This window comes from Arvicanthis niloticus, chromosome 17 (genome assembly GCF_011762505.2).
Source record: "Arvicanthis niloticus isolate mArvNil1 chromosome 17, mArvNil1.pat.X, whole genome shotgun sequence".
Taxonomy (NCBI): domain Eukaryota; kingdom Metazoa; phylum Chordata; class Mammalia; order Rodentia; family Muridae; genus Arvicanthis; species Arvicanthis niloticus.
Window position 1 is genome coordinate 62269269 of NC_047674.1, and position 24920 is coordinate 62294188.

At 38.6% G+C, this 24920-nt stretch overlaps 1 non-coding gene across 1 annotated transcript; it reads left to right on the forward strand.

Moving 5' to 3' along the window:
* The first annotated feature begins 5790 nt into the window (after window positions 1-5790).
* On the forward strand, window positions 5791-5920 carry LOC117722840 (small nucleolar RNA SNORA17). The gene has a single exon (XR_004608602.1). It is a non-coding gene; the product is annotated as a small nucleolar RNA SNORA17 (small nucleolar RNA).
* Window positions 5921-24920: the final 19000 nt, after the last annotated feature.

The following is a 24920-nucleotide window of genomic DNA, read 5'->3' on the forward strand; positions in this document are numbered from 1 at the left end:
CAGAAAGAAATATTGTCTTACCCAGCAGTGGAACCTAAATTCTATAATAGTAACCTGTCAGATAAGATGTGCTCACTAGTACAGTAGTGACATGAATGTAACTAGTCACTTTTTGTTTGGATTTGATGCCTGCTTCACAAGAGGGAAATCATGCCTGATACTGTAATACTTGTAAAAAGCCAGTATCTTGCAAGGTCATAAGCTGTAGTTGAGAATGTGCTACTGTTATTCTGGTAAATGAACATACTGTCAAGCTGCTTTCTAAATATTAGCTTATAGCAGTGAATTTGTGTTGCTCTCAGCGTTCACCAGAGTTTTTATTCTGGTGGGAGTTGTGCTTAGTGCAGAGAATCATCACTGGAATAAATAACTGCTGAGTACTTTCCCTTAATCAGGACATCTATATCACCATTGCTATTCTTCAGGGAACAGCATGAGAGAATGGTAGTGAGATTAGAAAAGCCAGACGATGGAAAGTAACGTTGTCAAATTCTGTCTTCTAGACATTTATGTGGCCATTGCATTCATGAAGTGTGTGTGTGGTAAACCAATGAAAACCTCCACAAGATCAAGATTGGTAATATTGCAGCATAGATTGGTGTTTATATGTATATATATGTATGTCTGTGGGGGAGGGATACATGAAACCTGCCCTCTATTGGAAGAGTTCTTGACATATAATGATTTATGGAGAAGGAGGAGTAATTTTTCTTCAGCCACAATCTAGTAAATAACCTTATTCCTGTGTATATACAATTTTAAATATACTTAACATATTATTATAAAAGGGGAGAACTATGAAGATGGAAGAATATGTATTGGGAAGGAGCAATTCAGGGGAATTACAGGGTGATGAGAAGTTGAATAGAAAGTTAATGACCAAAATGTACATGAATAAAATCGTCAAAATACAATAATTTTTCAAATTATCTGAAAAGGCCTGGAAGGCTACAACAAGACTATGTTTACCCTGTGATTTGTTAATAGTTTCCTTTGATAGGTAGACATTTTTAAATTTCATATAGTCCTACCTTTTGATACTTGGGCTAGCTCTCACAATATTGAAGTTCTGTTCAGAACATTCTTTCCTAACATTTCTATATATATATATATATATATATATATATATATATATGTATATGTATATGTATATGTATATGTATATGTATATGTATATGTATATATATAAACATCTTGAAAATTTTTATTTTATTAATTGCTTGATTATTTTATTTAATGTACTTATGTCATTTTTCCTTCCCAAGTCTTCTTGTATCCATCCTACCTTCCTATTCCTATAGATTTACTACCTACATCTACATATTAAACCATGTGTGAGGTTATTTCTAGGATGTGTTTGACCAAATGAGCCTAATCTAATATCTTTAAAGAGTATGACATTTAGTTTCATTTAAAAGTTGTAGCATTTTAGATTTTATACCAAAGTATTTAAAATTAATTTTGTAAAAGATATGAATCTAACTTAATTCTATTACTGAATACAAACACCTTGGAGAGAAATATAAAGGCACTAAAATTATCAGGAAGTTATTAATACTAACTGGAAATTGAATGCTATGAAGGAATCTGATGCTGATACAGAGTTGAATGTATTTCCTGAGTTAATGTCTCTTGTAACTTGCTAAGTGTGGGAGGAAGATCTTGAACTCCTGATCCCTCTGCATCAATCTTCTAAGTGCTAGTTTTACAAGTATGTGCCACTACATTTGGTTTAAGCAGTGTTGAGAATAGAACCCAAGTTCTCATGCATATTAGACAACTAAGACTCATCTCCATCACAGATATATGGTGTGGAGGGGGCTGTGGTTGTTTCATGGTGCCTTTGTTTCAGTGGGGAGAAAAGGAATATGTACAATTTTTCTACATAGAGTTTAGTTCTATGAGAATATACTGTAATTAATACATATTAATTTTTTATCCTTAGCCAACTATAAAAAAATACCTTTGATTACCTCAATTTCCTAATATAAAATTTTATTAATTGATTAATTGTATTATATGACAATAGTTTCTAATACTATTTCTTTTCTTCTACTTCCCTTGTATATATTATTCAGATCAGCTAATTTACTAATCTTTTTTTTAATATTCTTTTCAAGAGATAGGCATTAAGATATACAGTTGGTTCTCTGTACTCATGGGTTTTTTTATTCACAGAGTCAGTCAACCCCCCAAAAAAAGAATATCTGAAAATAATTATATCTGTATTGAATATGTGCAGATTCATTGATTCATTTTCTTTGGCAATAATCAGAGACAATGTGAAATGACAACCATTTCCATAATTTTTACATTATACTTGGCATGGCAAGCCACCTAGAAATGGTGTAAGTTACTAGGAGGATAAATCTGTAAGTTGTATGCAAATACTACAACCATGTTATGTAATACTATATTTTAACTGCATGCTTTTTGGTATCTTTGCTGCATTCATGGATACCAAAGGCTGATTGTATATTTCTTTCTGAATTTTAATCTATATACACAAAAAGCTCCATTATAATTTTTCCATCCTGAATTTTCACATATATAGACGTTATTAATTGTTTATGTAATTGTGTTCTGACTTAGTGAAATAATATTTTAATCATATCATTTAAATGACAGTAATACTTCAAAATTTTGTCAAGACTTCAAAATTTTGTCAAGACCAGGTTTGATACATATCTCTCACTTAAGAATATCACAAATGCAAAAAATTGGGACATGAAAGTATTCAATATCCTGCGCAATTCAACGTGGTAGAGCTTTGTGCTTGCCTTATCAAATCTTCATGTTCATATTGACTTTTTTACTTGACATTTTAGGTACTGTGAGGAGAGGAGTGTCAATATTGCCCACAATGATTGTACCACTTGGAACACTCCTGATAAATCTGATTTTGATTGTATATTTTGAAATTCTGTGGCATAGATTTGGAATTATTGTACTTTTTATGGCTACCATCCTGCTGTATTTCAACTTATTGTAACTCACTGTATGACCCAGACTAGCCTTGTAATCACACTCCTGCCATAGACTCCAATCCAGATATCACTCAGCATGAAGCTTGAGCCTGGCTTGGACCTTTTCAACAGCAGAAGCTTGACTGTAGTGAGATGACTGCTTTTGTCATTGTGAGTGGTTACACTTGAAGTTTTGTTTTATTGAATTTTTTATCACATGTCCTTTCACATGTTTGCTTTAGCAAAACATCCTTTTACCTGTGTCCACTTCAGTGAAACATTCCTTCACATGTCTGCATTAGTCATACATCTTCTCACCTGTGTCCACTTCAGCCAAGTATTTCTTTTTATCCAACATAACTGACTTTCCAAAGAAACCATAATTTTTCAATTTAGATCATATTCTTAAGGGCAATAATGAGGACTGCATTCTCTATAATATCTAAACATGCTTTAGAAAACTTTTTGGTGTAAAGTAATTACACAACAACATTTATGCTGCCTGTGGTACCTGTACACACCTTTGTCTATGGGTGTATAAATTTACCTAGAGAGTATCTTCTGGCAGTAGCTCAGTTATATTTGTACAAAAGTATCACCACTCCACCACTTTAGAAAGGAAGACTTACTCAAATTCTTTCTTAGCTGGCATCTGTTTTTCATGTGAATTTTCCTGTCCCTCAAGACCCACATTCTTCAGATGTGCCAGGATGAGAGCAGTGGAACAGTGAACTTATGGATGCTTTTGAAATCCATCCACTACCTTTTTCATTTCCTCTTCATGTATTAAACATATTCTTAAAAATTCCTTATTCATTAAACTTCCTGAAGTGGAAGTTAGATATGTTCCCCATTTCTATCTTTTAATATTTTGCAACTCCTTTGTTCTTCCCATTTCCTATTTCTTAGATATAAATCAAAGGTAAATAAAACATGCACATTTTTCATTTTCCTCCATATTTTCTGTCTTTCTAGAATATAAGGATGCTCTTTCTGTCCATCCTTCTATTGCCCATTTCTCCTTTCATGTGCATCCCACTACACATGTACCTATGCATACCTATGCACACTTATGTTTCATTCCAATATAAATGTCTCATTTGATAGCAAACTTTATGCTAATAATTTTTTTATAATTTTTCTGCCCAACTAACTCATTGATCCCTGAGCTTCAGCTGTAGCATCTGTGCTGCAGATGTATGAGTTGGGACTGAGTACTACACAGGCTCATTGTATAGTACATCCAGGACATGTAGAAATTATGTAGAATTGGGGTATTTGACTGTCTGCATCTGGCTAACTTAACTTACCATAATAACTTTCAGTTCTATCAATGATAGTATTTCATTCTGTTTTATGATTCTACACAATCCAATTGTGTAGAAATCTAATATGAATATCCCTCAAAAATATAAAAGAAAGAATGTTGTGCTATCTAGAAACCCCAACTATTAGTATAATATAACTAAAATAAAATCAATATGTCAAAGGGGCATATCTACTTCCACATTTATTGCTATACTATTCACAATAGCTAGGTTCTCTGTATTTTGATCAAGGGTTTGCTGTAATGGTCTCTATCTGTTGCAAAAAGAAGGGTTTTTTGTTTTGTTTTGTTTTTTGGTTTTTGGTTTGGTTTGGTTTTTGATGAGAAGTGAGAAGTGTACTTATATGTAGATATAACGAAAAATATTTAGAATGTAATCAGGAATAAAGCTGGCTTAAAGATTTCTCAATTAATTATCCAATAGTAAGTAGTCAAGACTGAGATAATTCTCTCTCTCTCTCTCTCTCTCTCTCTCTCTCTCTCTCTCTCTCTCTCTCTCTTTGTGTGTGTGTGTGCAACTTCTTATGAACTGAACATGTTGTATTTATACATTTTGAAATATATAACAACAATTAAAGAAAAAGAGCCCATAAACTTGAAAGAGAGCCAGAAATTGCCAAGGTAAGGGATGGAGGGAGGAAAAGAAAGGGGGAAGTCATGCAATTATAATTTCCAACATAAAAATAAAATGCTAAAATAGATGCTTTATTTTTAGAACTGGTATTTCAATCTTTTTCAAGTCTGCCAGTTGTTTTTTATAGTAGACTGTGCCTTGCTCGTATATTCTATTTTTTTGTAGTACAACTTTGCATGCTTAAATTTTCTTCTAAATTCAATATGGCTATTTCTCAAAAAATATAAAAGAAAGATCTCTGTGCTATCTGGAAACTGCAAGAATTAGTATAATATAAGGAAAATAAAATTAATTTGTCAAAGGGGCACATGAATTCCCAAAGGGGCACATGAATTCCCATATTTACTGCTATACAATTCACAATAGCTAGAAATGGGCAAATCTTGACTAATACATCTACAGATGAATGAATAAAGATAATGGGTCATATGCGCACAGTGGAATACTATTCAACCATAAAACAGAATGAAATCCCATCATAGGTAGAACTGGAGATCATTTATGGTAATTTAAATTAGCCAGACACAGTAAATTACGCCATGTTCTGCATACTTAAAGTACTGATTTCAAAGAAATCGAGAGATGAATAGTGTTTACAAGATGTTAGATTCATCAAGAAGAGGTGTCACATTGCACAAGAGGATCTGCACAGAGGACTACCACAGAAAAGAACCATATACTGAGATATATAGTCAAAAAGCTAGGAGAAATTAGTTTGAGTACATTTGCCCAAATGGTAGATTCTCAAGAGTACAGAGAAGTTGCACTTGATTTAAAGGTTGTACAACATACACATGTAAAAACTGCCTCAGTAATCTGAATAATGTATATATATTTTCATTAATTAAAAACAAATCAACTTCCTTGCCCCTAGAAACATCGCAGACATGGGTGCTGTATCACGTTTGTCAGTAGGTGGCCAAGAGGAGAAAGGCTATGTCTACACTTAGTGCTCTGACCTGTGAATATCTCAATGATTAGTGCCCTAACATTCCCTGAAAAATGTGAGCCTGAGACAATCATTAGTATGGCGTCATGGGCTCAAAAGAGAGGTAACCTGAGATGACCACCAGTCAGGTGCCACACAGGCCCTAATGGCTTCCACGATGAAAAAGAAGCAAAGAATAGAATTCCTATTTGAGACTGAGAGCCCTGTGTAAGATTGAGTCTGAGACAGGTGATCCTCACTTGGGATGAAATTAGGTAAGCAGGGAAAGAAGTGAGCCTGAGATGACCATCAGTGCTAAGGGCTGTGTAGGAGTAACAAGAAATTGTTTTAGAATTCATGTAATACAGCCCACTAGTTAGCACAGCCACAACGGGTGCACCTCAGTGAGGATCCTGAGGGTCACATGTCCTGAGGACTTCATGTTGTTATGTAGTTTTGCTCTGCTTGTTGCCTTCATATCCCTTTTAATCTCAGAGTTGTATGAACACTCTGAGTGAGCATCCAGCCCCTTACTGGCAGTACCTCTGGCACTCATAATAATAATGCTAGATCTCTCTCAGGCATTGCTGCTGGAGCAGATTTATAATTCAATCACCTCCATAAAGAAGAACTTAAAAATGTAGATTGTCAGAAATGAGCACCAGGCTAAGGAAGCATTTGGAAAAATAAAATTATTAGTGAAGATATTTTTGATACTGGCTCTGATATAGAAAAACTTAGGGAACAATTTGAAGTTCATGAAGTCACACTCTTAATAGTTAAGCTGGGGACATTTATAGTCAGGGAACAAGAACAATAGCAGAATTGGCTGACATGAATCCCATTGAGGCTGGACTGATGATGATTGACTTCTCATGCCCATTTTTGCCATCAGTTTTCTAATATGACCTACTAAAAATTAGTGATGAGTAGATATGCATTCTGAAAATTTTAAATATATATGACTGATTTTATATAAAAGTTTAAATTTGTGATTCTTTTAAGATTTTTATAAGATTACTTTTAAAAATGAATAAAAAATAATTAATTTTTTTCTTTGTATCTGTGGATTGTTACCTGCCAGTAAGAGAAACTGACTGAGAAAACTACCTTGCTTATACTTTGTTAATCTATAAGAGGTTGTTCACTTATGAATGTACATGGGTTCTTGGAAATAATTTGTTTTCTTTACCTGTATTATATTATGCTACTTCTTGTACTGGTTTGGGGAAACATACTGTTTATTCATAGTCATTCACTAGAAAATACTAGAACATAATCATATTTCAATTTTGTACTATTGGAAAGATTTTAATGGGATATATAAGCTATTGAAGAATCAATAAAGTTGTTAGAGCTTAGTTTCATCCACCCACCAAGTATGTGTATATATGTATGTATATATGTATGTATGTGTATATGTTTGTATGTGAGTATGTGTATATGTGTGTATATGTGTATATGTATATATGTGTACATGTGAAATGCTTAAAGCCTGCTTGTTGGAGCTTCATTTGCATCCATCAAATCTGTATGTATGTATATGTGTAACATTTGTGTGTGTGTGTGTGTGCTGGTACTTGTTCCGTCCACCTACTGTGTGTACATGTATGTGTGTGTATGTACATGTGTGTGTGTCTGTCTGTGTGTGCGCGTCTCTCTGTGTATGTATGTACATGCGTGAAATGCTTGGAACCTGCCTGTTGGAACATTGTTCCATTCATTCACCAGGTACGTGTATCTGTGTTTATGTATGTATATATGTATATATGTATGCGTGTATGTGTAAAATGTTTAGAGCCTTCTTGCTGGGGCTTTGCTCAATCTATTCAATGTATGAATACATAGATGTATTCATATATCTGTCCATTTATCTTGTCTGTATATATGTATGTATATTTGTATGTATTTCTGTGTTTTAAGTTATTGGAGTCTGACTTTGGCTTCAACCATGGTGTGTGTGTGTGTGTGTGTGTGTGTGTGTGTGTGAATTTTCTCTTTCCTTTTCTTTCTCACCAGGCTCTAAAAGTTAAAAGTGTTCAGATTTTTTTGCTAGCCATTCAGAGTGCCAGCCCCAATGAATCAAGCTTTGTTCCCTCAGAGAAAAGTCTACTGAATAATTTCTCTAATTGTTAGCTGCCATATGCAGCAGATACTACTGGTCACTATCTGGACCAACCCTCAAGCCAGCACCTTTTAGTGGTGACCCTGTCAGGTGCTCTCAGGAGTGACTCCAATCACCAACACCTCATCTGACTGCCTACCTTGGTTTACCCTGTGGATGTCAAACCTGGTCTTTGGCATCCATGACATTATTTGACATGCCAAATTAGCATCATGGGGTCTGGACAGGGAGCTACCCTGAGACAAGTACCAGTAGGTCTTTGTAAAAGTCTAGAGGGAAAGACCATGCCCAAGATAACCCCTGCCTTGCACCATAATACCTAAGTGGGGCATAGCTTTCCTAAAATGATTCCAGACACCCAGAGACCCTAGGGTGCCACTAGGAGGAACAAGTAAGTGATGGAGAAATGGAAGAAAAGGAGAAACAAAAGGATGTGGTGTGGGCAAAATGAAGAGAGGCAGAAGTAGGGTAGGGAGAAACAGTGAGTAGTCAGTGATGTTACCTGAAACCATGGTAGGATCCTGGCCTGTGCTGCCACTGAGGGACAAGCCTGGCCCTATGACCTTGCAGAAGCATGGATCTGTTATCATTAGAGGCCAGCTGGATGTCCCTAATATGGGCTGCCACCTGGAGAAATGATGTCTCAGAAGACTGATGCTGCACTGGTCCCACTTGTTACTTAGGCATCTTGGGAGAGCTGGCCTTGGGAACATGAAAGCAGGAAAGCTGAACCTTCCCCTAGTCAGTTGCAGTACTCAGGAGAGTGGTCCCACACATTGTGGGAGTTTTGAGTGAGCCAGCCATTGAGGATAAGTGTGTGAGAGACCTGGCCTTACCATTCATATCGATACCATGGCATGCATGAGGAAGAGTACCCTTCTCCCTGTCATCCTTCACTACCTGTGGCAGGTAGGAAACCAGGCCCTGTGGTCATGACAGCAAGGCAACTGTCCCAGTCTCTCCCTAGCTGAGCACTTGGGAGAGCAGGATTTGCATCTCACCTGGGCAGCACACTAGAGCTGACCCTGGATGTGAGGGTTTCAGGTGAACCAGCACAAGAGCATGAATGAACAAAAGCCAGCCCTGCTTCTTTTCTTCTAGGCAGTGGACAGCCAGACAAGGAAGAAATACCCTCCTCCCCTCCTTCATCTATCACTGTCTATGGTAGAAAGGAGAATTGGCCCTAGGGTCATCAGAGTGGGAGAATTGGCCACATGTATCATGAGCTGCAACTCTTTGGAGAGTGAGCCTTGCAACTTGCTTGAGCAGCAGGATAGACCTGGAAGGCTGGGGTTGCTGGGGAGCTGGCCTGAGAGTATGAAAGCAGGAGACTCAGAAGGTTGACCAACACAGCTACCTCTCAAGCTCAGATCCAAGTCTTTGAATTGACTCTGCGGGGTGGGGGTCATTGATGAACTGCAGGAATGCACGAAGGAACCTGGTTCTACAGATCCAAAAGTACAGGATCTTTATTTTTTTCTTTTTTTAAAATTTTATTTAATATTTTATTTACATTTAAGATGCCATCCCCTTTCACCATTTCCCCTCCCTAGAAAACCCTTGTCCCATGCCCCCCTTTCCTTTTTGCTTTTATACAATTTTTTTAAATGTTAAACAAAGGATTTATAAGTTTGGTAATGCTCAATCAGAAGCGTAACCCAATACCCAACCTAGCTATAAAAACTATCTTTGACTGGTGGAGACCTGTGAACATCTGCCTCCATGCCCCCTCTCTCTTTCTCTCTCTCATCACCTAGCTTCTCCTCTCCTTCATCTTCTCTCCTTACTCTATCTCTTCCTCTCAATACTCCTTCCCACTTAGCTCCTCCTACATATCACTCTTCCTGTTAAAGTAAAACTTTTCTCTCAAAATACAATTATAGCATAATTATGCCAATTTGAGGTACAAGATAGTCCTCATACCTAGTCCAAGATTTTGTTGACTAACCAGAACCTCTGTCCTCTCTCCTAACTAAAACACTTAGTTCTGAACCTGGCTTTTTCCTTGGCTTTAGGATGAATGTCAGCTGACGACCATCCACTCAAATCTTTTCTCTCAAGGTAAATAGCCAGAATTGGCTATGAGGCTATAAGTTTTCAATCCAGAATGACTGAGTTAACTATAATTGTGGGAAGCACAAAGCATAGCTTCTAAAACTTAGCCAATTTATAGAGACCTCTGAACACCTAAACACTCCCTCTACTACATAACGTTGAAGCATCTGTTCTTCCACCTTCTGGCCCAGGATCATCTGACAGACCTTAGTGATGCAGGATTATTAAGGGCTGATTACTCTGTCTGGGCAGATATAATCAGTCGACTATTCTGCATGTGTGTCCTTTTCTGAACAGTAATTTGTCTGTAGATGGAAAGAGGCAATTCTTGCCTAGTGGCTGTTACCACACAACTGGCATAACTCCAAGGATGCTCAATTTCTTCTTAGAATCCACAACAGGAAGCTGTCAGAAGCAGACAGGTCTCTAATCAGAATGGACATTAATATATAAGTATTTGTAGCATCAATTCTATGGACTTCTGACGTTTTGAAAACCAACTATCCATGTAAGGTAACCTGGACTGTTGTGTACAGGATCTTTATAACACAGAGCATTAAGAGGATATCTGAGAGGAGTCCAGTGAGGTTCCAGTATCAACAGATAATCAAGCCAGAGGCATCATACCAGACAAACAAGTCACTGCAATGAACATTTACTAGTAAAGCAGTGTGGACAAAAGGGTATACTGTGGGACACACTCTGACATTCAACAGCTTCCACAATGGGATTTTTTTTTTTCTTTGTTGGGTTGGAGGTTGCAAGGGGTGGAAGGCCGGTATGGGGGAAATGAGAGATGATGGAATTGGGATAGTTGATGTGAAACTCACAAAGAACCAATAAAAAGTTAAAAAAAAAAATAGTGATTTCAATTTTTAAAACTGAATTTATTTTTAATATATTTTTAAAAATATTAATAATAAATGTTTAGTCCCTTGTTCTGGCGGGTGTCCCACGACGATTTCCCGAATGGGGACAGGGTGAGAGCAGGGAGAGCTCGCTACTGTCTTCGTGCTGCCTCCAGCCTGCATCTCCACTGTCTGTAGGTCTCTGGCCCGGCCTGATGTGGGAGGTCGAGGCCAAAGGACACAGAGTGAGAGCAGGAGGGGAGATTGCCTGCCCTCGCTTCTGCTTCTGCCTGCCTGCTGCTGCTGTTGACTGGTCCCTCCCAGGTGCTGCACCTGTGTCTCCTCTCTGAGGCTGGGCCAATAATGAGCCAGCTAGCTGGCAAGGAGGCAGCTTGGTGTCCCAGGCAGGTTCCGGGAGAGCAGAGCTCTCCCCAAGTGTTACAGCTCTTGTGACAAAAACCCTCGGACACCAGGATGATTCTTGAGCAAGTGCGCTTTACTTCCCCTAAATAGAGCCCTTATATACAGTGTTGGGGTGGGTTAGGGTCTGACAACAGATAATGTCTATTGGCTTGACCTGAGAGCTTGGAGATACCTCATCTGCATGTGGGAGAGCCTGAGAGACTGTTCCTCATGACTGATGGTCATAAACCTCTCTGTGGGAGGGGTTGTTGGAGGACTGAAGCTAAGTGAAAAGAACCAGGGCCTGGGAGCAGAGCTGAACTCCTGCCGTCCAATAAAGGTTCCAGGGTTCGAAACTCATGCTCAACCAAACACCCAGCTGCTTCTCACAGCCCACTGCCCTACAATAAATGTATTTATTCATTGTAAGAGCTAAGCAGTATTTGTTATATTATATTCAGACAGATGAGTTTGCCAGTTTGTCAGTAGACTACACTTGTGTGATATTGCACAATTGTATGATGGCATCTCCAAGGCGAAGAGATCCAAATCACTGCTGTTGTCTCTTTACTCATGGTAGCTTCTTTCTGTCTATCTCTGTCTGTGTCTGTCTGCCTCTGCCTGTCTCTGTCTCTCTGTCTCTCTGTCTGTCTGTCTCTCTTTGTGTGTATGTGCTAATAGAATCTAAAGCTTACCATATCTTGCCTTCATGTGTGGTTCCTTCTGAATTGAGGGCATAAAACCTCTGCTTCAATTTTGACACTCCCAATCAGGAACAAATTCTAATCAGACAACATACAAAGTCAACATTGAAAATTAAGTGAAAGAATTTTACAGACATAGATTCAGGCCAACTTTTCTCTCAGAGACACATTCAGATAGACTAGCACTTTTGAAATCCCTACTTTGGGGGTTTAAGAATATCTTTTTCAGAGTATACCTTGATGGAGCTTATTGGTTTTTATAAAAAGTTTGCTTTTAAATCTCCATCTATTTGGCTCAGTGCCCTCTGCTTTGACCGACATTGTGAATGAAGGATTTTCTCATCATCATCTCAATTCTCAAGCATCTCAGATCTATTTTATCATTTGTATTTACTTTTTTTAACAGGAAACATTCTTAGTGTCCAGCCTGTCACTGCCTCCACATGGCCCCTGTTCTGATGGCATAACCTAGTTCTACCTCTTTCTCATTTGTTCTTCTCAAGAGGAACTAAAGGGCTTAATAGTTAAGAGTACTTGCTGCTCTTACACTATATGTGGGTTTAATTACTAGTGCCATATTATGGATTAAAACATTGATAATCCCAGTTTCAGGAAATCTAATGCCCAAAGCTGTACAGTGTATGCACAGTGTATGCACACATACATTTAGCGAAAACACTCATATACCTAATTTTTTTTTACAGTAACTAGAATATTCTGGGAATTCTAGACCTTTAAAACAGGATGTACTTTGAGATATTGGCCAAGGATGCTGTGTTGAGGCTGGTGTTGAATGCAAAAAAGATCATCTTAAAGATGTCTGTAGCATCTTCTACAGCTGTTCAGAAACACTGTCCTCATCTTGTAGCTGTCTGAGCCCTGATCCTTGGCTCCTGAAATGTCTAGAGCTTCTGATATCCTCTCAAAATATATTTTATTTACACAGTTCCCTGAATATAAGTGTATTGTGTCACCAGACTCAGGCAAATTGATAACCAATGCTCTCGGTAAATTCACTTTACAGTCTTACTCTTTCTCATCCAGTAGAATGAGTAAAGCCCTTTGCCTAGTTCTTTTAACTTATTCACACTACAATGATGTTAACACATTACTAGTTTACTTTGCTAGATGATGTTGGATTTCAGACTAGGCATTTATTAACTTGTTGGTAAAAGAATATCTACTAGTGTTCTGATAGATGCATTTGAATGGAAACCCACACATTTTATCAGCTAACACTTACTATTCAAGTCTTTTGTTGTAGATGCCATTTCTCTTTCAGAATGCTAAATAAATATCACTTTCTAATGCTATTCACTCAGTAAATATAAAGGGTCTACTAAGTGCCAGATCCTATGCTAAAGCAGCAGAATAGAAATGATGAGGAGCTTACAGGAGTTTCCCATGAAGATCATTGCCTATCAGTGGCAGTGGGAACAGAGTAATTGGCAAACTCATGGAAAAATATAAAGGAATAGCTTTGAAATAGGGAAGTCTGTATATATAGACATATGGCCAAAATGGAAGTGTAAAATCATAGGGAATAACAAGCCCTTACAGATTCATATTTTACTCTCTATAAATATATTCAATATAAAATTTTATTTGTAAACCAAGCACAATAATAAGCATACATAGCATTGTCAAAAATTATGTTAATGTGTGCCCATTGTCACTCCCTCTCTCTCCTCCCATTGACAAATGCAGTGTGAATACACTGGACACAGAGACAATTCACATTCTAGTATGGATAGCATAGAGTGGTAGACAATTTCATTATGCTATTGAGATTGACAAAGAAAACATGAATTATTTATTCCTGGGATTTTCCATTAATCTCTTCAGATGATGACTGTATATAAGTAACTGAAACCACAGCATGTAAAACTTGATAATGAGGAAACTATTTTATTTAGCTGTCAAGGTTATAAAAGAAGCTACTGTTTGATAAGTGAGTATTATATTATTTTCCGATTAGTATTAAGTTATCTCTCACAACAGTGGCTATAAATTGTAATGATAGATGTTTATAATATTCTTTTCACAAACCCTTCTTCATCCTGGTAGACAGCCTATTGCCCAAATATCTGACTTACCAGATATTCATCCAAAGGTAGGTTTTTTTATATGCCAAACTCAATTCAGCTCATGTCTGACCTATGTAGTTCATGACTACTGAATACCCTCTGTCCAGGAAAGTCCTGACTAGCAGAGATGATGGATATGGGTTTATTTGTCTGAGTGAGATATAGAAAAAGCAATACAATAAAATACAGAGGTGACTTATTGCTTACAGATGCCACAGGGAAGAATAGTATACTTCCTGTGCCAAAGGGAAAGGGAACATGTCCTGAAATAAGGCAAGATAAGGTCAAGGGCCTGTGAAGAAATAGAACTAGAGGATCAAAGGAATTAAGCAAGCAGATTTCCTTCGGAGTTCTCAGGCTTCGAACAGGTAGGTATTGGTGATGTGATTACACCTAGACATAGTCATTACAGCTTATCTGTGTGTTTGGAAATGGTAGACTCAGAGGATGAATATCTAAGAGGTTCTTTCTATGTTCTAGAGGCCAGAGTAGACAGAAGGCTGCTGTATCAAATTGATATATGAATCAGCACATTAAGGAACAAAAAGGGACAGAGAAAGAGAAACAGTGCCCAGGTTAATTCTCTGCTTCCTATAGAATTAAACTTATATTTGGAATGGGTGTCAACACACATGAAATCAGAGGAACATTTGTTGACATGTCTGAGTCTGTCCTTTTGCAAATGATTTTAATGGTTAGGTGTCCAAACTGACTTGATTTAGGAGAAGCCAAAGAAGGTAGCTGGGATGAAGAGAAGAAGTAAATAAGAAGTAGTTAATTTAGAAAGGTGAACAATTAGACTGTAATAGAGAGTCATAATTTTCCATGTTTAGCTTCCACTTAAACTGGGAATAAGTATGGAATTTTACACTTGACTGGCATCGTTTTCCTTCTGTGGAAATTTTATGGGAGCTGTAATAAGTAACGACAGCTATGGCAATTTTAGAAATAAAATCTCTTCCCCCTGAGTGTTATGTTTGGCTGAGAATCAGACCTCATGTGACACTTTTCAGTAACATTGACAATTAGAAAGATAATTCTTATAAGCTTTTCCTAATAACAGGGACCTGGCCCTGGGCAGTTTATTTTTCTTACTAAATGGCTTAACATATTAAATATGCCTTATATAAAAAGGAAAAGTATGATTAAAAATATCTTCTTATCTGACACTATTCTGGAATCATAGGTAATTTTTTTTATAGGTGATGTCATAGAAAATGAGAATTATGCCAACACTGTCAGGCTCTAACAGATGCAGCCTCAAGATAAACAGAATATTTGCATGAGAACTGTATGTCTGTTGTTTTATTTTGTACCTGGAAAGTTATTAATATTAAGTATTCATCAAGCTTCATTAGTTATCTACAAAGAAGAAGTTAACTTCTTATAGTTCTATTTTCATAAGTCAATTTTTTTTTGTTGCCATTGATCCAGCAAAGGTCCTGTCAAATTCCCTTTTCCTCATTTACCGAGACACGCATGAATGCACCCAAAGCAGGTTCAAGGAGTGTCACTTTGTGTCTGTAAGGAAAGTGCTTACTTTGAATTATTTGCTTGTTTAAGCATGACATTCTGATTTAGAGCAATGCTGATTTAGGCTATCTGCGTGGCTGTCATCGACTGATTAAAGAACAGCCAAATTTGTCTCAATAGTAGTTTCATCCTGTTATTGTCTGGCTTTTGGAAATATCCCAGAAAGAGCATATCTAAGCTGTATAGAGTGTTACCAATGAGGGTAGAGGTGCTTGATTCTCCTTTCCTGGCACCAAAAAATGGGCTCAACTCATAGCCTCCAAAATTTTAAATACCATGTCACAAATGGAACCCAGCTTCACCTTCATCTTGCATCAGAAATAAGGTGAATTAATATTTATGCTGACAGATCAGCCAGGGGCAAATTATTGTATCACAGGATTCTCAGAATAACCAGATCTTTACATGTTTTTGCTACTAATACCCAACTATATAGAATAAAGTTTTTGATACATGGTATTTGGTATCTGATTCACATTGACCAGAACATTATTTAATTGACTTAGTTGTAGTTCCTGTCATAAGGAGCATTATGTCATTACTATTAACATTTGCTTCTATTTGGGGCAGAGCAGCCTGTTTGCATGATAAAAAGTGAACTTTTTTCATGAACACTTCTAGTATATAGATAAATCTAATCAGCTTTCTGGTGATTAAGAATATGGTTTTGCTCAAGTACTATAATACCTGTTCTGTAGAGACATTTAAAATAGAATTTGTTCTACTCTACCAGGTACAGCTTATGTAGTCACTCACTATGATGGAGACAGGCTGTGGTAGGCCCTAACCATCTTTTTGAGCAGTTATGTTCCCAGATAAACCTAATTGGTATCGTCTTTCCTTTATGGAAATTTTATGTAAACTGTAATAAGTAATGATAGCTATGGAGATTCCAGTAATGGAATCTCTTCCCCCCGAGTGTTGTATTTGGCTGAGAATCAGACCTCATGTGTCACTTTTTAGTAACCTTGACAATTAAAAAGAAAATTCTTACAAGCTTTTTTTTTTTTTTTTTTTTTTAATAAGAGGGGCCTGGTTTCTTAGCACTTTGTTTTTCTTATTAAATGGCTTGGCATATTAAATAATGTCTTACCTTAAAATGAAAAGTATGATAAAAATCTCTTCTTATCTGACACTAACTGAAAATTTTCATTTTGGAATCACAGATAATTTGTTTATAGGTAATGACTTAGAAAATGAGAATTGAGCCAGCTTGTGTCAGAGAGCTTGTTCTACTGATGAAGAAGAGGTAAATGAAAGCCTAGCTAAGACCATAGTCCACATCTCGACAGTGTGCCTATCACTTTGTGTCTCTAAGAAAACTGTAGATGTGGTCATTCACAGATGTTATTTCCAGTTGCTCAAATTTGTACATGAAATGTTCCGCCAGTAGGCTGATGTGTTTGTAATGGTCTGATAATTGCTGAAGTAAGAACCCAGGCTCAGATAGTATGCAAAGACACAGAACATTTACTATGAAGAAACAACCAGCATGTAGGTGTCAACCATTTTTCAAAACAGTGACCTGAGACAAAGACACACAGGCTTTCTTATAGGAAACTAGGGGAACTCTATATAAGGAGTAATATAAAATTTCATTGGTAGGTACAAAGGGGTCACAGATAGTCAGTGGTCTGCATTCATATTTCATAAACATTTAACCATAGGATGAGATAGGGCTGCCCTGAACAAATGGTCCATCTCTGAGATAAGATGTTTCCCCATTTTTGTGATTATGCCTAGGCTGTTCTTTGGGATGGAGTTTTATGACCTTGTTTCTGGATTTTATGGTCTATTCCTGGAGCTGATGCCTATGGTCTTCTTTTCAAAATCAGGCCTGGTTCTTAAATGGAGACAAATGACGTTTATATTGTCCTTTCATTTTAAAGCCTTGGACCAAGTCAGAATATTGTGAAAAGAAACTGACATGGAATGCTATAATGTTATAATTTTGAACTGAGAATTATTTTTTTTGCTGCTTATTTCTTTGAGTGTCTCTAATAAATCAACATTGTCTCTTTTGACTGAGAAAAACTTACTAAACACAGAAAATAGTCTGTCAAAAATCTGTATGTGTAACCAAGCTGAGACAGTTGGGACACCTATTGAGTCTCTGAGTTACAGTCGTTTTGGAGCATCTACTTCTTACATCATAGAAAAACTCACTAACAGAAAATATTGATGGAGGGCCTGGATGGTAGATTAATGAGACTGACATTTAAAGAAAGCTATGTTAATTTAAGCATATTTATTAGCAACACACAGCAAGGGCATACTGTTAGTTTTAAGCCTGTTTTCATCTAAGAGTTCTAGGATCTGAAATTCATTGATAATTTACTTGCATAAAATAAAATTTATAACCAAAACCATAACAAATGATAGCAGTAGGACTGGGCTGACACTTCGGTAGAGGAATATGTATAGAAACACAAGGAAGACAATGAAAATGAGAGTCAGATCAAGGAGAGGACAAACAGGAGAAAAAAGACTTTCCCAGATGAAGCAATCATAAGTTAGATACTTATAGGTCAGGACTAATGAAGGAAGCCTATCACTGGCTATGGATGATAAACAAGAGAAGAGCTGCATTCTCTTGAGGATAAGAAATTGGAACCATAAAATGACAGAATAAAACAAGGTCCAGTCAGAACATACAAATAGATGATTTGAGGGATGACTTAAATAGGAATTACCAAGTAAGCATGTAGAAGTTCCATTTTGGTGGAACACTGGACAATTGGATATAACAGTATTTAGAGGATGTGTTTGGCTTGAAATTACCATTCATGGGGAAACGAGCAGAAAAATCTTCAAAAAAAGAAGTTGTTTTGAAATTGTTGTATCTAGGAGTCAATGCTAGGGTGAAGCAAGCAACAGACTATAGGGTGGGTCAAGGGGACCCAGAAATAAAGCTATAATATTAAGAAGCTAATGAAAATTTGCTAACAAAGAAGAGAGAGACTCATCTAGGTAAAGGGAGGCAAATTGTATTTTTTTTTTTTTTTGATAAATGTAACCTAGATTTTTAATTTTATGGTCAATGTCTTGGTTGTAGTCTCTTCATGGCTTAACATGAGTGCTCCAATAATCCTGAGCTTGAGTCCTATAGTTGCTGTAGAGGGAGAGCTTGGCTTGTACCTTTCATGAGAAAACATTAGACCATGATTGCACATTTCACCTTCCCTTTTTCTCCCTCCAACACTTTCTATGTGCTTACCCTGCCTCTCACTCAAATTCATGCCATCTTTTTCTTTAATTTTATTGAAAAGTAGTGGAATTCTTAAATTTCATTACAGGAATCTCTATTGAAGAGGTCAGCTTAGGAACTTTGGAAAGGTCATAGAACACTTGTGCCTCTGGAAAGAAGAGGCTAATTAACATTCCTCAGACCACAGGGAGGGGAACCGACCTGCGGGTGGGGACACATTCTGCAGGGTGTACCATTGGCCACCTATAGACAAGGGAAGTCATTGCCACCTCATTCCCTGAATACAAATCAGTTTAAAAAGTCACACTGTTCTGCCAATCACATTGTTTCTAATTGCTGCTGCTCTGAAAACTGTATAAAAAGCTCACTGAATGAGCTGCACATGGTTGCCACTTCACTTTAGGTATAGGACGACCCAAACACATTGGAACAATAAATTCTTCTTGCTTTTTGCATTGATTCCCTGTGGGGCTGTGAAAGGCAGCTGGGTACCTGGTCAAGCAGGCTTTAAACCCCAGAGACCCTCAGGGATGATAGGAGTTTGGCCTTGCTCCTAGGCCCCTGGCTTCTTTCACATAGCTATAGCCGCCCCCCCCCCCCCCACACACACACACAGGTCTGTGGCCATCAGTCATGTAGGACAATGTTCCCACTAGCCCCCCCACAGGTAGAAGGCATGACTACAGGACACAGAGACAGATCTCCATATTAATGAGATACCAAAAGGCCAGAGGGCATAGCAGATCCTCTCAAATCCTCTTCCTTGTAAAAGGTATTTAACCTCAGGCCTGCCTTGAGAATACCGGGTCATAGTTTTCATTAATTTTCCACCATGACAATAAATATCTTAAGAACATAGCCTATGATCATGGACTATCTCTCTTCTTTGGGGCCCCTCTTTGAGTAACCATGAAGAGGGTCTTCAACTAAAGAGCAGCCATCTAATCTCCCATCAACAACATCTCTATGTTCCAGCCACAGAGACCCAGCCAAGAGAGTCACCGTGACAAAGAGTCTCATCCCTGAGGGACACAGCCAGAGCTTCTCCCCCTCCCTCCTTTGGCTATGGGTCAATCCAGACTGTATGCTCCCATCTCCGGCCCTTCCACTGCCTCTCAGTGGCACCTGAGAGCCCAAGGGACTGAGAACCAGTTGGTTACCAGCCACCTTCTGGCCTGGGGACCTCCAACTCAAGAGCTCCAGCCCATGTGGGACTACAAATTGTTCTTCCATCCTTGAGCGAAGTCCCATGGCTTCTCACAGCCTGACTTCTGCCCTGTGCCAGAGTGAAGTGAACACAGTCAACTTCCTATGCCTCTGCTTCTCTGAATTGTAGCCATGGCCCCTTGGGGGTGGAAGACATGAGACCCATAATTCAACCCACAGGATCCACGCCCACACATGCTACAACCCAACAATTCCGTGCTCCACATGTTTCGCTCAGTGGGTCCCCGGTAAGCTAAGGCCTGCCAGAGTCTTACACCATGAATATGATTTAATATTAATTTAATATTAATTTAATAAAATGTTCCTAAATGTCTTATAAATATAACCTGCTCAATCCATTTTATATTACTTGTATGTATATATTTATAGGACTTACTATTTGGTACTGGTTAAACATTTAGTGTTTTCTTCCTAGGGAAAGACTGTTTCTCCCACTAATAGCATTGTTGACTGCCTTTTTTAGGGTTGAGGTCTCCTGAGGTTTCCCCCTTCACAGTAGAATGTGCATTTGGTGTCTTCCTTCTTCAGACCATGTAAAAACATTGGCACAGCTTCTCTGATAGTTACAGGAGACACAATCTTAGAGCAAACTTCTCACCTCTATCTCTTTCAATCATTCTGCTTCTCCCCTTTTGCAATGATGCCACGTATTAAGTATAGAAGTTGTGAGATAGTATCAGTTGAGTCTGGGCTTCATAAATATGCTGCCAAGGCCCAACCTCAGGTTGGAGAGGAGTTCTGAGAAAAGGGGAGGGTGTGTGGCAGATCAGAGAGAAAGAAAGCAGAGATGAGAGAAAGCAAGCTGGAAAGCTGTTTTCCACAGAGCATACGCTGCCCACCTTGCACTCACCATTTGACTTTTAGTCATTTGTATTTGATTCTACCAGATACCTCTTCTTGCAGAACCAACTCTTTCAGCTTCACTAGTCTTTGGTTGGTGGCACCCAGAACAGGGACTGAGACAAGGATAGGTAAGTATACTGGGTACATTCTGTTTGGGACAGGTTTCACTCTTGGTGTCACAAGCTCCCCCACTCCTCTGGGTGAGATTGTCCTGAAAAGGGGGTGAAGATTTGGTAAATAAAAATGGGCCAAGTAAATTTTAAAAGCAGAGAAATGTATATAAAGCTTTTGAAACAAGCAGTTAGTAAGAAATATGTCAAAATGTACTCAAGGATTTTGCAAGATTTCTTTGAATTTATATGTAAGGTTAGTTCATGGTTCCCCGAAGAAGGGTCATTGAGCCTTGATGCATGTTGTAAAGTCGGTAAAGACCTTCACAAGTGAACACAGACCCATGAGGGAGAAGAAATGACTGAGAATGTTTTATTCTTATGGACTACAATTAGGTAGACCTTAAGAACTGAAACAATACAAGCGACTTGATTCCTGGAATGCTCTAGATTTGGAAGAGGAAGCTGATAATTATCATAATGAGAAATGGCATCCTCTCTTGTTGAGCACAACTTGGAAAATCAAGATTCTTTACCAATGACCATGTCCACAGGAGTACATAGTCCATTGCCCAGGGTCATAGTGGGGCTAATTTTTGGCAGAAGCTCTACCTTTCTACAAGGAATATATGTAATTGGAGGAGTTATTGTTGTTGATAACACAGGATGAAAAGATAGACTGATTCCATGACAGGCTTGAAATTGGCAGTTAAGGAGACAAGGCTTTAAACCTTGGTTTCCAAGAAATGGGTAAGTACAGGCAAGCCAAGGTGTAGTGAACATGTAAGGCGGCAGCTGTGGAGACAGCTGAGAACCAGGCTAGGAGAGATAAAAACCAGCCAAAAGCCAGAGAGATAAGCAGCTGACGAGCCATGCACATAGATTAAGAAGTGTGACGTTTGCAGTAAAGTGTTAAAGATTGATAAGAGTAGGATAGAGGATAAGAACCCTGACCAGAGAAGAAAAGTCGGTCCAAAATGACCTGCCTGTGAACTCCACGCCGGTCTGGACTCCACTCAGCCCGACGAGTGAATGAAGGAGATACAAACCACCAACTGATCATCCGTGGGCCCAGAGAACTGGCCCAAGCCATCGGAGCAAGACTCCCTGAATGTAAAGAGGTGATCCCGAGACGTCGGAGCCCGAGAATGAGACGCGCTGGTCAGGTCGTGTAATGACATGTTATCTATCCTTCTGTTAGGAATATTAGCCACAGCAGTTACATTCTTTTATCTGTGTGTGACAGTGGAAGAGGAGGTCTGCTCCTCAACCACAACAATTGTGTGTGACCCCTAGTGTGGAATTAAACATTAGAAAACCAGTCTGACGGATGCTCGTTGCGTTATTATCTACCCCGAGGGCACCTCCTGTCAGAACCAACTGGCAGTCTGGGGAATAAGTGCTCAGGACACAAGGCAAGTCAGTTACTTGGAAAAACAAAAACAATCAATCAATCAAACATACAAACAAACAAACAAAAAAACCAGAAACAAAGCCAAGCTTCACGCAGCTGGTCAGAAGCTACCCCACCACGTGGCCTAAGGCAAGGACAATGGGACAGTAGTAGTTTTCAGACTTCCTCAGCAATACTTTCCAGACTTTCCCAGCAACAATTTCTAGCCCCATACCCCAGTAATGGTTCTGGAATTTCCATAGAGTTAGACCCAACAGATTAAGACAGAGGTCACCTACCTTGGAATTTTCCTAATGTGCTTCAAATTGGTCCTGTGAGCTCACTTTGGGGCCTTTCCATCTTGGAACAAGGGACCCACCCCCCCTCTTATGTAGAATAGAAAGCTCTTTCTTTATGCATAATATTTGAGTCTAGGGTATCATTTGTCTGTGAACAATGAAGGGCCCTAAGGGTTTTTTCCAGTCCCATACCTTCCTTACAGCTTCCCCCTCCCACCTGGGGTCAAGGGTAGGCCAAGTTTCCTTTTCCACTCACAGGATCATTATTGAGTAAAAAATGCTCAGAATGTACCGACTGATAGTCACCTGACCCTCTAGAAAGTGCCTGGTAGACTTCAAATTTGTGTCATGCTTGATGGATTTAAAGGTAAATATGCTCAACCAATAAGTTTGAACTGTAACTTTTCTGATGTATCCTGTCCCTATAAAATGTATAAAATCTGTACTGCTTGTAATAGCCATTCAGGGTCTCCTAATAACCCACCTTGAGGAACTAATTGAAGATTGACCCCAATGTACTGGAAAATAAACCTCTTGCTTTTGCATCGATTTGCATCTCGTGTGCCTCACTTGGTGTCTCGAAGTAAGTACCACTGACAGAGGGTTGGGATCTTACAAACAACAGACCCTTACAAGGAGAAATAAAAATTATGTTGTAGCCATCCACAAAACCAGTACAGATTCATGTCTAACAGAAAGTTGCTCAAACGTTGTTATTGCCATTAGATGTTGTTGGACTCTAAAATCCAAACCAGGGGACACACTCCCCAGAAACTCACATAGATGGGATTTGCTTCAATAACATGAGGGTTAATGATAATAATAATAATCCAGTGCACTGGGGTTCTCTTGCATGCAGCCAAGATGAACCCCGAGTTAAAGTTAAGAGCAGTTTTTATAAAGTTTAAGGGGTAAAATAAAGAAACAGTGACAAGGCACAATATGATTGGCAGAACAGTGTGACTTTTAAACTGTTTGGTCTTTAGAGAATGAGGTAGCAAGGACCTCCCTTGTCTGTAAGTGGCAAGGATTAGTCCATCCTGCAGAATGGAATGTGTCTATGTGCTCTGTGCCTTTCTCACCCCCAGGTGGGTTTCCTCCCCTGTGGTCTGAGGAATATTAATCCACTTTTCCTCTGAATGTTAATCCAGCAGAGTAATCCAGCAGGTGTCCTTGGACTAAGGAATGTGCTCCTCCCAGGATGTATCCTGGGGCAGTTAGAAATTAACTAAAAATTAAGTTTAACCAAATTTCTACAGTGTTAGGAGTCAGTTAATATGAACTCAGATCAGAGGAGAGGGAAGTTTTGGTTCAAGTAATCTTGTGTTTTAGATGAAAAAAGTAAATAAAACCAGGTCTTTTAAAGTAGATAGCAATAACTGGAAAAGTTATCAATGTCTTTTTGGATACTGGAACAGATGTCTCTTGCATAGCTGGCAAAGATTGGCCTGTAAATTGCCCCACTGCCTTTACTCCCTCCACACTTTATGGTGTGGAACTTGCTTCGAATGTTGCTCTAAGCACAGCCATTTTGCATTGGGTAGAACAGGAAAATAGAGGAGACTTCAAGACTTATGTGATATCTTCCTGTCCCTTCACACTATGGTGAAGAGACTCAGTCAAATAGGAGCTTTTCTGATGACTCTAGATCTTGTCATGAAGCAAATGCTAAAGATGGGCTTTGATCCTTTTAGATGCCTTGACAAAAGGTAACAGGGTATGCTTATGCCCATTGAACCACAACAAAGAAAAGATAGGAGCAGACCTAAGGCCTAGCCAGCCAAGTGCCACCAGGCATGTCTACCTAACGTTTTGTTTCCTGTTCTACTTTCCAGGATTTACAGAGGACGGAATGCAACACAGATGACTTCCAATTTAAATGATTTTTTTCCAGGATGAAGATTCCTTTAAGATCCTTGCCTCTTTTCTAGGCCTATAACAATGGACCATGGACATGCTGCCAATAAAATGATTACAGGCTTAACTTATGCATCACACCCTCTCGATACCCCTGAAGGGACTATTCCACAGGTCTTTTGCTACACAGAAAGGAAGTTGATTTCAGTCACCAAAAGCAATGCAGATGGAGATCCTCAGGCTTCAACTCTCCTGACTGAGCAGAGGAGGTTTTAGAAACTCTCAGTCTTCTGCAGCTATCTGGCTATGCGAGAGAAACCTACTCTGTGTACAACATCTAAAGAGAAAGCCAGAACCTGGTATACTCTAGGCTG